This window comes from Antennarius striatus, chromosome 5, assembly GCF_040054535.1.
Source record: "Antennarius striatus isolate MH-2024 chromosome 5, ASM4005453v1, whole genome shotgun sequence".
Lineage (NCBI taxonomy): Eukaryota > Metazoa > Chordata > Actinopteri > Lophiiformes > Antennariidae > Antennarius > Antennarius striatus.
In genome coordinates, this window is record NC_090780.1 from 23,108,973 (window position 1) to 23,122,426 (window position 13,454).

At 41.6% G+C, this 13,454-nt stretch overlaps 1 protein-coding gene across 1 annotated transcript in view; it reads left to right on the forward strand.

Moving 5' to 3' along the window:
• Positions 1–300: 300 nt before the first annotated feature.
• wnt4 (wingless-type MMTV integration site family, member 4) overlaps positions 301–13,454 on the forward strand; it is a 60,825-nt gene continuing 47,671 nt past the window's right edge. Inside the window, exon 1 of the mRNA XM_068315106.1 lies at positions 301–319. The gene's annotated coding sequence lies outside the window, so the exon portion shown is untranslated. The remainder of the gene's footprint in view (positions 320–13,454) is intronic.

Consider the following 13,454-nt stretch of genomic DNA (forward strand, 5'->3'; position numbering starts at 1 on the left):
TGAATTGAAGACTCAAAAGTAAATCGATGTAGTGCCCCTGTCTCGCAGAAAGTTTTATGTGGAATTTGCATGTCCTCCCCATGTCTGCATGGGTTCCTTCTGGGTTCTCCAGGAGTGGACCTCACTAAAGGAGGAACTTCACTAAAACATGTATTCTCGGTGAATCGGTGACTCTAAATTGACCGTGGGTGTGAATGTGAGTGTTATTGGTTGTATCTGTTTCCATGTAGCCCTGTGATGATCTGGAGACTTGTTCGGGACTAGCCCCACCTCCTGCCCAATGGCAGCTGGGATAGGCCCCAGATCTAACCCTACACAGGTAAGTGGTGACAGTGGACACCATGGAGGGCGATGTCGGTGGGTCTGCTCCAGTGAGTACCTTAACAATCACTGGATGGACAATGTCTGAGGACTTTAAGTCTGGTTTTATCCTCTAACGTGTTTATTTCTAAAATTGTATCAAGGACGACTCAACTGTACCTGCCTTTAGAGGCAGTAACCACATATATTTAAATGCTAACACCCTAAAATAAGGTGTGTCAGTCTTGAAATGGTGGATGGACGGACATGTGATCCAAGGGTTCTCTGGCATCTTTACCAATAAGCATAAACGTTAAATTTTGGGCGTGTTTTTGCATGTGGTACTGGTTAAACGTTGTTCTATACATGCTGAAGACGTGGGTGAGGTTTTGACTGGTGTAGCATAAATTTAACCACATAAAGCATGACCTCATAGGATGGAAAATGTCTGATGCTCAACACACAACTACTTTATTCTAAATTAAATCAGAAAAAAAAATGTCTCATGACATCTTTCAAGCATCAGACTTCTATTCGGATTCTTGAATACATGCAGCAGACCATGACTGAACATCCTTCTGTGTTTTTACACTGGCTAGGAAAATGAATTATGGGTAGTGGTGTTGGTTTGGCCTGTAGTATGGTTGATCTACCTGAGATCTACCTGCATGAGAACACGTTAAACTCAGCAGATGTTGTAGGGAGTGTGTAAAAGGACATCCAAAGTAAATAATTCTTGCACATTTAATTGTCTTTTAGGTTTTTACAGTTGTTCACTCATGTCCAGCTCCTCCCTGCACTCCCCTTCCAGTGATTTAGATGCAGCACGATAGGATCGCGATCGGCGTCTCACGGCCTTCTAAATGGTGACAACATGACACATTGCAGCCCGGCATATTACACTGACCTCATTCGAAGTTATAAAAGAGTCAACGTTATCATCCCCGTGTTCCGAAGATATATACAGCGAGAAGTTTGCGAGCTTGTGCAGCATCAGTTCTGCTGTAAAAGTAATTAAAGTCTTTGTGAGTCAGACGGTAAGTCATCGGTTTTCCTGATGCCACTGGGGTAGTAGTACCTGGCAGAGATACCGAGTTTAAAATGTTAGTAATTGGGGGGGGGGGCACATACCGAACATTCCCTGGAAGAGATAACGGAAATATTGTCTTAATGATTGGCATTCATTTTATTACCTTTCTAAAACAAGGCCACTCAGCCGGGGATAGGCTCGGCCTCATTATAAACATGTTTCCAGAAAAAGACTCAGTGATTTCTTGCTCTTGTTCTCTCCCCGTAAACATTAAATATATTTGAAATAAATATCTGGTCCCACATGAGCAATAGATTCATTTTGTAGGTATGGTATCACAATTTCAGAGTTTGGACGTTGTATCATAACATTGTGGGGGAAAAGGGGTCAGAACTTCAGGTAAAGCTTTTGATTTACCAGTTGACCAACGAGCCTACGTTCATCTATAATTAAACCTTAATCATTACCAGAAAGGTGGTGATCAAACTAGAACTGATCACTAGTTTTGCAAATGGCCGTAAGTTACCCTTGGAGAAGCTCAGACATCTGACCTGAGTTTGTAGTTTGACAGCAAAGAAGAATTGCAGAAAACATTCGGAGGCCTTCTACTGTAAATCCATCAGTGTAAAAGTCACAAACAGACAATATTTGGAATCTTGAAATTTACGCAATGACAGGGAAATAATAAACACCACTTACAGAATGTGTATTGTCAAATCAGAGTCAAGCTCATACGTATGCAGCTTAGTTGTTGCACCAGTTTAATTGACATTAATTTATTAATGATTTTAATTACAGTAATATAAATGCAATGCATTTCAAAATTGTCAGAGCAGGAGTTTAGATCTTTGCAAAAATTAAATGTTATTTTGACACATTGCTTAATGCAGATACCTTTGACAGGGGCCGTCAGAGGTATCAGGGAACCCTGGCCCAAGGGAAACAGGCACCCACATTTAAATGCTCAAATTCTATTTGACACAATAAAAAATATGACTTTACAGTCAATCCTTCTGCGCATAAAACATTAGAACTAACAGAAACTGAGATGGTTTACACTGGAGATGAAGTAAATGTCATCCAGAGAAAATTTACTTGAGTTATTATCGAGTTATTTGCTTCTCGCTGCCGGGGCTGCTACAGCCATTATCTTAAATTCCTGTCGACACAATTAGCCTGAATTCATTGTAATGAAATGAGTTATGTGATCGGTTACGTCACAGTTTAAAATGAATAATTGCAGATAAATTCAGAGAGGATAGGAGGTTGTCTTCTTTTCTCCATGAGGAGGCGTCTTCATTCCTCTGGACGCTGCTCCTCCTGCTCAGATAGACTCGTTGGCAGAGGAGAATGGAGATTATACCTCCATAATCCAGTACTCATTACTCGTGGATGATACAGTTTTCATTGATTTGGTAGACATTTTGAAATATTCAGAAATGAAGAACAACAGATTTTGTATTGGATCCATTAGCCAATATTTTCACAACCTATATGAGGTTGAAATAAACTGGATGATGGAGACTGAAAGAGGACTGCACCACTCGCCAGATTAAAATGTTGGCTTATTAATGTCATCTAATGGTAACAGTTTGGCCCCACTGATTAGTCTTCAAAATATATAGTTTGGCTTAAAATAACTCATATTATGTGACTTACTTTGCTCCAATTTGTGCTTGTTAAGGAATTTTTGCAAATCATGCAATAAAAAAAGTTGTAAATAAATCACACAACACAATGTACTGAATGTCAAAAGCAAATAAACATTTGGCAATGAGCGAGATTGAAATCCTAGTTTGAGTGGGAGTCCTGACTGGGTCTCCTCTCCTGCAACAGCGGCCTAAAAAAAATGATGCTGGAGGGGTAATTACAGGGACGCTGATTGGGCCGCCGTCTTCGACAAACTGGGAAAGCAAAGGGGTTAGAATGGGGGGGTATAGCGGTGGTGCGAAACACTCGTGAGACAGCTGCCAAGAGGCTGACTGCAACCATTGAGACATTTTGCAGCCGCCTTTGTGGCAACAAAACCAGGTATCAGCCAAAACATGACCTTTTCCTAACCTTTAATGAAGCCGCGCCTCATCCCAACCAGACCTTAAACGCAGCATTGTTACAACACAGCATGGAAACACGAACGCTGGGAGTTTCAACATATCTGTGGTTTGGAGAAACATTAAGTTCCAACATTTATGGGCAAGTGGGCGAGAAAGCACTCTTGCGTTATCATTAGCAAATGGTAACAGAGAATTGTGCGGCTATGAATTGTGATGGAAAGCTATGGTTTTGTGTGCAGTCAATTTGGTTTTACAAAGCGTTGCATAAACAAACTGTAAATGTCTTGGCAGTAGCGTGATGGCTATTATGGGCTAATCCAATACGACAGCTTACATTTCAATTAGTTCTGCTTTCTGTTAAGATGCAAAAAGCGATGGTGGGAGCTGTTTTAGTCAAGCAGAGATTTTATGAAGTAGACCTATAAAACCGCACATCGGTTCAACATCTGACTCACAAGATAAATACTTTCAATTCCAAAGTTTTCACGTTAGAACTCCCAATAGAAAGACAATCCAAAATAAAAAAAATATCCACGAACTAGTTATCTCTGCAATGCGTATAACCTTAGCCGCCAAACCCAACCACAGAACAGATGCATTTCTATTGCTGTGGAACTCGACATACAGATGAAGTATTAAAGCGTAACTTCTGATGGTGAAAAAAAGAGCTATTTGGACACCTTGCGCCAACTTCTGGAGAGACACAACCAATCAATAGTGCTGATAAGTTGTCCATTGATGAAAAAAATATACTTTTTATCTAACTTTATCTCATATTTAATTATATATTATCAACTTTTTAATCATACTTCCCCTTTTTTTCCCACTATCAATCCTTTCTAACTGACATGGGTTCACACCGGCCAATTGCTATCCTTCCTAGCAGATATTTTTTTATTAAATCTATGAGCCCTCCGGTTGCCAAAAAAACTTTTGAATTAAAAAGACTCCTCAATCATAGATGGTCTTTCTGCATCTCTTCATTTCAGTCTGCCAGTCCGGTTCAATAATAAGCCAACTCTCCTTCTTTCTCTTTTTTTTTTTCCGTGGCGATACGTTGAGAGCTCTGATGGATGGGTGGTATGTATGAATGACTGTCTCTATTTATTGAAGGTGGAGGACACAGACGCTGTGTTGTTGGGACAGGACTGAGACCGTGACCCCGTGACCCCCCGCATCTCACACACACAATTTCAGCTCGTTCCATAATGAGTGTGTCCCCAGTCACAGCGAGCCCTTTCACCTGACCACTAGCACACCGACGTAGACTCAAACACATGCTGATCAGTCAACAAGCGTCTGCTGCCTGTAATGAGCCGGATTAACTTTGATAAGTAAAGCTAGGATGTCGCTATTTACAGCATCTCTTTTATTTATGTGTCATTTTATTAACCTACAGCAAAGATCTAAGTTTAAATAGCCACAATAAAGCTGATGAAGTCGCTAAGTAGAGCGACATGAAGTTACTCATGATAAAATTACAGATGCATCATAAATAAATTTAGCTTGAACAGAAATTTCACAGAAATACACTTTGCTGCAGTCCTCCCTCTTTTCCATCATTAATGAGCTTTCCTATTAAATGAACGTAAAAAATGTCCAAACAATACTTTAAAAAAAGAAGAAATATTCTATGGCGTCTGACCAGTTGTCAGCTTTTAGGCAACAAGGCTGCATTTAGAACTTTCTTTATAATCTGGGTTTTTAAACAATATCTTCAGTGCTGTTTTCTTACTGTTAGCATAGCTCACAAATTTGAAAAAAGACACAGTTTTGATCAATCTGAGATGCTAAGTGAAACCTTGTAAATGCAGCTGTTGCACACAGGAAGTCATTCGCTGCATAGCCGTTCAAGGGGGGGAATATTCGGACTCACCATGAGGTGGTGGCAGCCAATGAGAAGTAAGCGTCGCACGACCGGGGGGCTTTAGATTACGGGACTCATTACAGTGACACTGCGTGCATTATGTAGACTAATTGACTTGTTCATGAGTCATAATGTAAGACAGCCTCAGTCAAAAGGATTATCAATCATAGTAGTGCGGTGGCTGAAGAGCTTGAACATTCCTTCAGTTCTCTTAGAAACACTTATAAAAGTTACTGCGGAACATTTGGCAGTGGAGAAGTTGGCAGTAGTGACACAAACAAGAAGTTGGCCCCATTTCTGCAAAGCTTTCAATCATAATCAGCATTTCGTAGCGGCTAGACAAGACCTCATTGTACCGCTGTCCAACGCACCCAACGTGATGCACTTGCCTAAAATTGTTTGGCCACTTTTACGACAACTTTACCAATCTGTCATTTGTTGTAGAGAGTTGTCAGATTTGCTTAATGCATTATTGGCATTCAGGATGTCCATGACAGCATAAATACCAACAGTGAAGTTTACCTGAGATGTGATCCTAAGTAAATGGCAACAGCGGGTCTACAGTCCAAATACAGTACGGCGAATCGTCAAATAGTGCATAGTAAATCAAGGAAGGTGTGTTTGCGGATGTGCTGCGGAGGAGGGGGCGACGGAGGCTGCAGCTCTGGGAAAAAGGAGCTTTAATGGTCCTGAATCGTTTTTCCTGACTTTAAGAAGACAAATAAGTTGGGTCCAGACTGATATGCTGGCTTTCGTGTGAAAGCAGCGAACTACAGTAGCACAACGCAGCGGTATCATTATCAAACCACAAATTTGAAAAATTTGTAGTCTGTAACAAAACCAGACAGCAGTTCAAGATAAAAGCCAAGTCATTTTCCAAATCGGTTGCGCCAAGAAGACACAACTGTGGGCGTAAACAAGGGCACAAGCTGTAGTTCTCGTTTATGACATTTGGATTGGGGCCACAGAGATAGACACAACATGTAAGAAAGGCCATGTGTTGTCAGAGCAGTGCGATACAGGCTGCAGGTCGCTCAATAAGCCCTCCTCTATGAGGAAGCGGGCACAACATATCTCCCCCAGGACCACCTCATGAATGAAGCACTCAGCTCTCCCCCTGGTCTGGGTCGCTCCGTACGGAGGTGTCTGCTGAGGGAATTTCACCGTGGGTTCCTGGATTTCCTCACCGGGTTTAAAATCCTCGTGTTATTGTGAATATCGCGTTTGACATCCTAGAAATGGAGCCAAGTATTTACACATTTACTGTGCCTAGATCTACATACACACACACACACGTACATTTATATATATACAGGTATATATATATATATATATATATATATATATATATATATATATATATATATATATATATAAACACACACTCACAAACACTCGTCCCCCTCCCATACAAATAAGCTCGGTCAACCGTGGTATGCGGAATAATTTACGCTAAATGGCGGGAATGAGATTCCATCATTTTCAGCAACACATCCCTCCGAGACCTTCAAGTCGACTCCCTTCTGCTCCTCACAGATGAAATTTGATTTTTTTTCCCTCGTATGTTTAAATTTGTTTTAAGTATGAAGGATTAGCAGTAAAAGCTTCACGCTGGAGCCTGTTCAGACTTCGTAACGCTCCCAACAGAGACAGAACTTACGCGGCCGTCAGCCGAGGCTGACATACCAGACATCCTGTCTATCAGCGGTGTGTGACATCATCAGTGATGTCATAATAACAGGCGTGATAGCAGACATTTATTTAAAAACAAATAGAGACAAGAATAGAATATTTTAAAGATTTACCAGTATTAATTGTGGGAATCAATGATAAGTATCTCGATTAATGGAAGATGAACAGGAACTGGATCAGCAGCAGATTCTCTGAGCTGACATCACATTATTTGTCTCAGTGAGTCAGGAAATATGAAATCCTAGTTGACAGTCCAAGTAACACACACACACACCAATACACACAAGTGCACAGCCAATAGCAATCCTGGAATGAGAAATCACCCCTTACTGTCATCTGGACGAACAAGGAGCTTCTATCCATCATGAGTCGGTGACAGCGGGTCCACGGAGCGGCCAGCGTAAGACAAAACGTCCTTAATGTTCTGATGGCCAAATAAAAAAAGTGTAAAAATCAGCAGCCGACTGTCTGATGTGATGTGTCTGATGCGTTGGCAAGCAGAAATGCGCGGCTAATGTCATCCAAGACAGCGTCAAAACGCCAACGAGCTAATTAATGACATCATCGTGTTAATGAAGCTGTCAATGCCTCATTTAGAGCTGAGTCATTCGTTTGAGCGTTCAGCGCTCCATAAATGAGCTCAACGCTGGCTGCAGACGAGCTAATGCTATAGCAGCTGCACAGACCGCTACCCGATCTTTACTTTGTGTTGGGTTAAACACGACGCATCGGCCGCTTTTGCATTCACATTGTTTTTTTCTCCACTTGGCAATTTTTGACACATTTTTATTCAGTGATTGATCCAGATTCTTTACAGTTTGATTTGGACCAAACCTGCATGTGTGAAACCTCCTCTGGGCCGAGATCTGGATCAAACAGCATCAGAGAGATTCAAACTGGATCAGGATTCGTTTGGTTCCTGTGTGAAAGTTCTGTCTTGGATGGGCTGCGTTTTCGGATGATTTGTAAAATAAAAAGACACGAAACAAACTGAAGTTAAGAATTAAGGATGAACGTTGGTATCACATAGTTAGACGAAGAGATAACAGTTGTGTGATTGGTTTAGTGATGTAATGTTTCTTCCTCAGCTCCAATACCCTCAACTGTTTAAAAAACAACAACTTTATGGACAAATTAAGCATCCATTACAGACGCAAGTCACAAGTCAATGTTTTACTGCTTGAAGAAATGGTGCTGTTTACAACCTCAAACACACACACACACACACGCGCGCGCACACACACACACACACACACACACACACACACACACACACACACACACACACACACACCCAGAGAAGGTGATTACTGAAAGAGCTATGTGCTGACTTTATGTGTTTCCAGTCAAAATTATCCAGGAATGAAGACTGACACCACTGGATTAAAACCAATGTAAAATTACACTTAACTAGTGGTGGAACACACACACACACACACACACACACACACACACACACACACACACACACACACACACACACACACAAACTGAGAAGGACGTTTTCTGATTACTCCATTAAATTAACAGTTCGCATGGGCCTGTGTGTGTGTGTGTGTGTGTGTGTGTTTGTGTGAGATCATGTCGATTATTTTAACACCTCTCACAACCCAAAAAGATGATTTAAGTACATGTAAGTAGATTTACAGTGAGAGATGATTTTTGTATTTGGGAATAAGGGTATCCACCACCCTCTCAAACACACACACACACACACACACACACACACACACACACACCACAAGTACCACATTGTTAGCGCAGCATCAGTCAAATTAACGCTGAGCTGCTGAAAACCAATACATGTTTTCACACCATCTCACTTTATTTCTTTCAGCCACACAAAATCACACAAACACACTACATGGTGCTGCGGCCTATGATGCGTACCGCCCAGGAAGACGTTAGCGTACTTTTCCATTATTTCTAGTGTTTTCCAGTGCAGGACGATGGTTATTTTCTGGTTGTTTTTGGTCATCATTGCGTCAGCAGAGCCCTGTTTCCACTCATACGTCCTTCATCCCACCTCACACTGTGTGTGGAGTAGAAAAATGATTGACTGACGTGCTTGATGTGGTCAATAAGTCGCAGGCGATCCTCTCCAGACCGGTACACGTATCCTTTGCTGCGTTACGTCATCATTTTGATGCAACACATTTAATATGGGAATTGTTTTCAGATTCTTTTTATTTACTTTGACATCATCCCCCTGGAAATGTCCTTATATTGATCAAAATGGAAGCCTTCTCAGTTATACCGACAAAAACTGTATCATTAATGTCAACCTTTTGCATTTTATCCATGCATTTTCTTTCCTTCATTCTTTCATTCATTCATTTATTCATATTAACTTTCGACCTTTAAATATTACTGTTGCACGGTTGCAAAAATAAGTTTTGAACTTACTAAGTAATTAAATAACTTACTAGGTTTTGAAGTAACTAGGTTTTAAACTAATTAGTTTTTGAACTAAATAACAGGGTTTTTAAACTAACAAGGTTTTTAAACTAACTAACTATGTTTAACTAGTTTTTGAACTAACTAACTAACTAACCAAATAGGTTTTGAATTATTATTTAACATGAACAGTGTATTCATGTTATGCGTGTTATTATTTAATTATTATTTATGTTAAATGTTAATGTTTACACTGTTTATGTTTACAGTGTATGTTTGCACTTTTACACCAATCATGCTTTATTAGGTGCTTTCAATTGCCTCTTGGGGATAAATAAAGTTTTTGAATTGAATTGAACTGTATTGAATTGAATTGAACACTATCTCAGTTGAAACAAACTGCTGCTTCTCTTCCAAGCTGCGTTCGCAGCCTCTGCACCTTCGGTCGGTCTCAGGATGTCATCCGGAGCTACGCAGCCGGTTGATTCTGGAATGGACGACACATTTTTTAACCCTGTGAAATTGTTTCAGGGTTGATTAAACCCTAATACGGGACGCTAACCTTCAGATCGCCAAAGACACGCAATTAGCCATGTGCAAGACGTTAGCGTAGCTGCTCTCCTCAGGTTTTACTGCTGAAATAAACACTTTAAACATGCTGTCTTACAGCTAGAGCATGTTCGCCACCTGTACAATACAACAGTGTGTACATCCATGTGTGTGTGTGTGTGTGTGTGTGTGTGTATGTGTGCATCCAGAGGTTAACAGCCTGCGGTCTCACTCGCATGCAGGGCCAAATCTTTTGGGTTTTGGCTCTAATATTGTTCAACAGAGGATACGCAGCACAGTTGCAGTATAATATGTGTGCATGCGGTCGGCTCCATAGCAGTGCAGAGTAAACAGCAGCTATGCTAATATCATCCATACGAGCATCCTACTGAGCTACATATAAGCAGTGTTTTCTCAGCTGCTTTGGGCTGTGAACATTACCCACAATGCAGCCACTGAATACAGGTCTGTTGCTGCTCTACAAGAAGCAATCTAAGTGCAAACACGCTTCTCTGGACTTATTTTAGTTCTTGACAAATCTGTGACAAATAATATTCAATTTGAAGATTATTTTTCCATTAATCCAGTTGAATTTCAAGCTTCAGATACATATTTATGCAGGATATTTTGTCAAACCATGTTCCTCTCAATTCCGTTTTTGTATCACGTCACACAAAATCTTCGCCCATATCTGGTTCAGTTTGGACACTCTACAAGGAGTGACTGGTGTTGTTGTGAGCGTCCATGTGTGCAGACATTTTGGATGATTTCCTGTGGACTTTGTGTCTCCACATATCTCCGACGGTGGCTGTCTTTTTCTCGTCTGTCCCGTCACCGTGTCTGTCGGCGCTCACAAACTGTCCAATTCCGCTTCTGTCCTTCCAATACAAACAAGACACTTGTTACAAATCACGTCCTATCTACAGACAATCATTTCTTGGATGGACGGAGCAGACTCCAGGTGCTCGGAGGAGCAATCACACAATCTTCCATATATCAGATAGAGATTTAATCGCTGTTTTTCTAATTATTTGCCTGATTTATTGGCTTGAAATGTCTGAAATTGACCTCTCAAACACACTTAGGCAAAACCTCCCCGTCACGCACCTTCTCGACTCTGACCACCGGTGACCCCGTAACGCGAGTCAGTCGGATGGAGGGAAATTCCACGTCGGACTGTTTGTCGAAAGTTTCAGCCTTGTCTGCAGTTTGCCTCTGTAATTGAATTAGGAAGTGGTGGGACTCTAAAGAGCTGCAGAGAGGGTTGTAAGTAAACAGAGATGGCCTTTTAATCCCCATCTCTGTTTGAAGTGCAGGAACCCCCCCCCCTCGAGTTCTTTTACGAGGTGTACTTCTCTCCGTGTTGTGCTGTGGAGGCTTGAGTTTCACGAGGGGGTTAGTTTATTTTAGAACAAGGCGATGAAGGTGGAGGCTGATGAGAAGAGGAGAAAATAGTTAGGAGAGATGGAGGCAGGACGATAAAGCTGAGAAGTACATCAAGTCCTAGACAAAGAGATACGGGGAGTCAAGCACAGTTTATGCTGGGGCGGGGGGGATAATAATTTGTTTAAGGTGGTCGATGCTCTTGGAGGTCAGGGTCAGATCTGACAATGAGAATATGGGATGTGATGCAAGGGAAAACAGACACCAAAGAGCGATGCTACGATTTGCTACGATAGTCAACACAAATTCTGCAGAATTTGTGTTGACTATCTCTAGAAAATACAATTCCACCATTGAATTTAATCTCTTAAGTGTTACACTGTTGGAGATGAGTCGAAAAGATGAGTCTAAAATAATTCGATAGTTATGGAAGTGGGCCCGAAAACAAGCCTTGTGGACCACCACTCAGGCTAAGACTCTTTGCTGTACTCTCCTCCCTATATTTTACCAATGTACACATCTTGAATATTACATTTACGGTCAAGCCGTGAGTTAATCATACAAAGAGAAAACAAAAGCTGTGTTTCCATTTTCATCCAAATAATTTATATCTAGCTGTCAACTCAGTAAAATATATTGCCCATATTTAAGGGATACCCAAGTCGCTCCCCTTCTGCTCTTACCCCGTCCTCAGTGTGAGGTCCTGACGTTCACCACGCCACATGGAGAATTTATGGCGTAGGACCTGAGCTGCATACCTTAGATTGTTCCTCAAACAGATTCAGCTCCACGAGAACACAGGCACCCAATAAATCAACGAGCTGAGAGGATAAGAACATCAGAAAAGGAAGGCAGAGATAGACAGTTCCAGATCCAGGTCCCTGCAGGGCAGCTGTCAAACTCCAAAAACAAGAGTCAAGGATTTCAGTTGCTTTGACAGTTTTGGACACACACACACACACACACACACACACACACACACACACACACACACACACACACACACACACACACTGTACAGCCACACATGATCTATTGAATATTAATTCAATAGATCAGGTTGCAGCTCCCAGGCCTGAGGCTAGATGGCGTAGTCCATTCAAAAGCTAATCCGTTCACAACAGGGCTTCGTGCCAAGCTACTGATAACAGCTGAAGCTCCTATGATAGCAGCACAAGTTCTTTTTCATTTCTACACCAAAAGAGACAAATGACATTGATGGATCGCCTTATAATTTTCCTTTAAATCATCCGACTCCCTCGTGTTATCACGGTGAAATTATGAGATAAATCAGGCTGACAGTCGGAGCTGAAATATATCTTTCTGACAAGGGAGGTGGGGATTTATGATGAGGGGGCGGGGCTTGAATGCAAGGTGGACGGGGTCACCGTGTCGGCTGTGGGAAGCTTTAGGGCCACTCAACAGCAGCCAGCCGGTGAGCATTCAGCCTGTGTGGCTGCAAGGTCAGCCCTGCTGTCTTGCTTGGCTACCAGGCTGCAAGGAGTCGCCAAATTAAACAGTCCTACACTGTCCTACACACACACACACACACACACACACACATGCACACATTACTCCGAGACATAAATAGACTTTATTATTTTGATTTCTCCTCAATATGTGGGTGTTCAGCCTAGAGCAGCTGCTCCCTTCACCTCCTTCTAATTACTCCACTTGTCTGTTCGTACGTCAAGTTTTTCTAATCCTGCAACGACTGAATGATGCTTGATTTGTTGTCGTTGATGCTGAAACACTAGAATTGCTTCGAAACAGCTGGCGATGTTGCAGCATCCGAAATATTCACGCAATTTCTATTTTCTCTCCCATTCCGTCCGTTGATTCCATTGTCCTCATTTTTCTGTAGGTCTGTCGGTTTCCTCTGCACTTTCAACCGATAAATGGAATGCACCTCCAGGCCAAGAAATAGTTCTTCCTTCATGTTGTAATGGAAACATGTAAGGCAAACGTGTGTGTGTGTGTGTGTCTGTGTGTGTGTGTGTGTGTAACAGTCTGAAAGAACAAGATGCCACCAGCTGTAGGACTTGGAAGATGCAGATCTTAAGTGTTACGACAAGTGTAAGCCAAAGGGGAGAGAGGAAACTCAAGGAGGTGCTTGAGCAAAATTGCATATTTGCTAGTGATAAGCTAGCGTAGACACACACACGTACACAAACACACACAC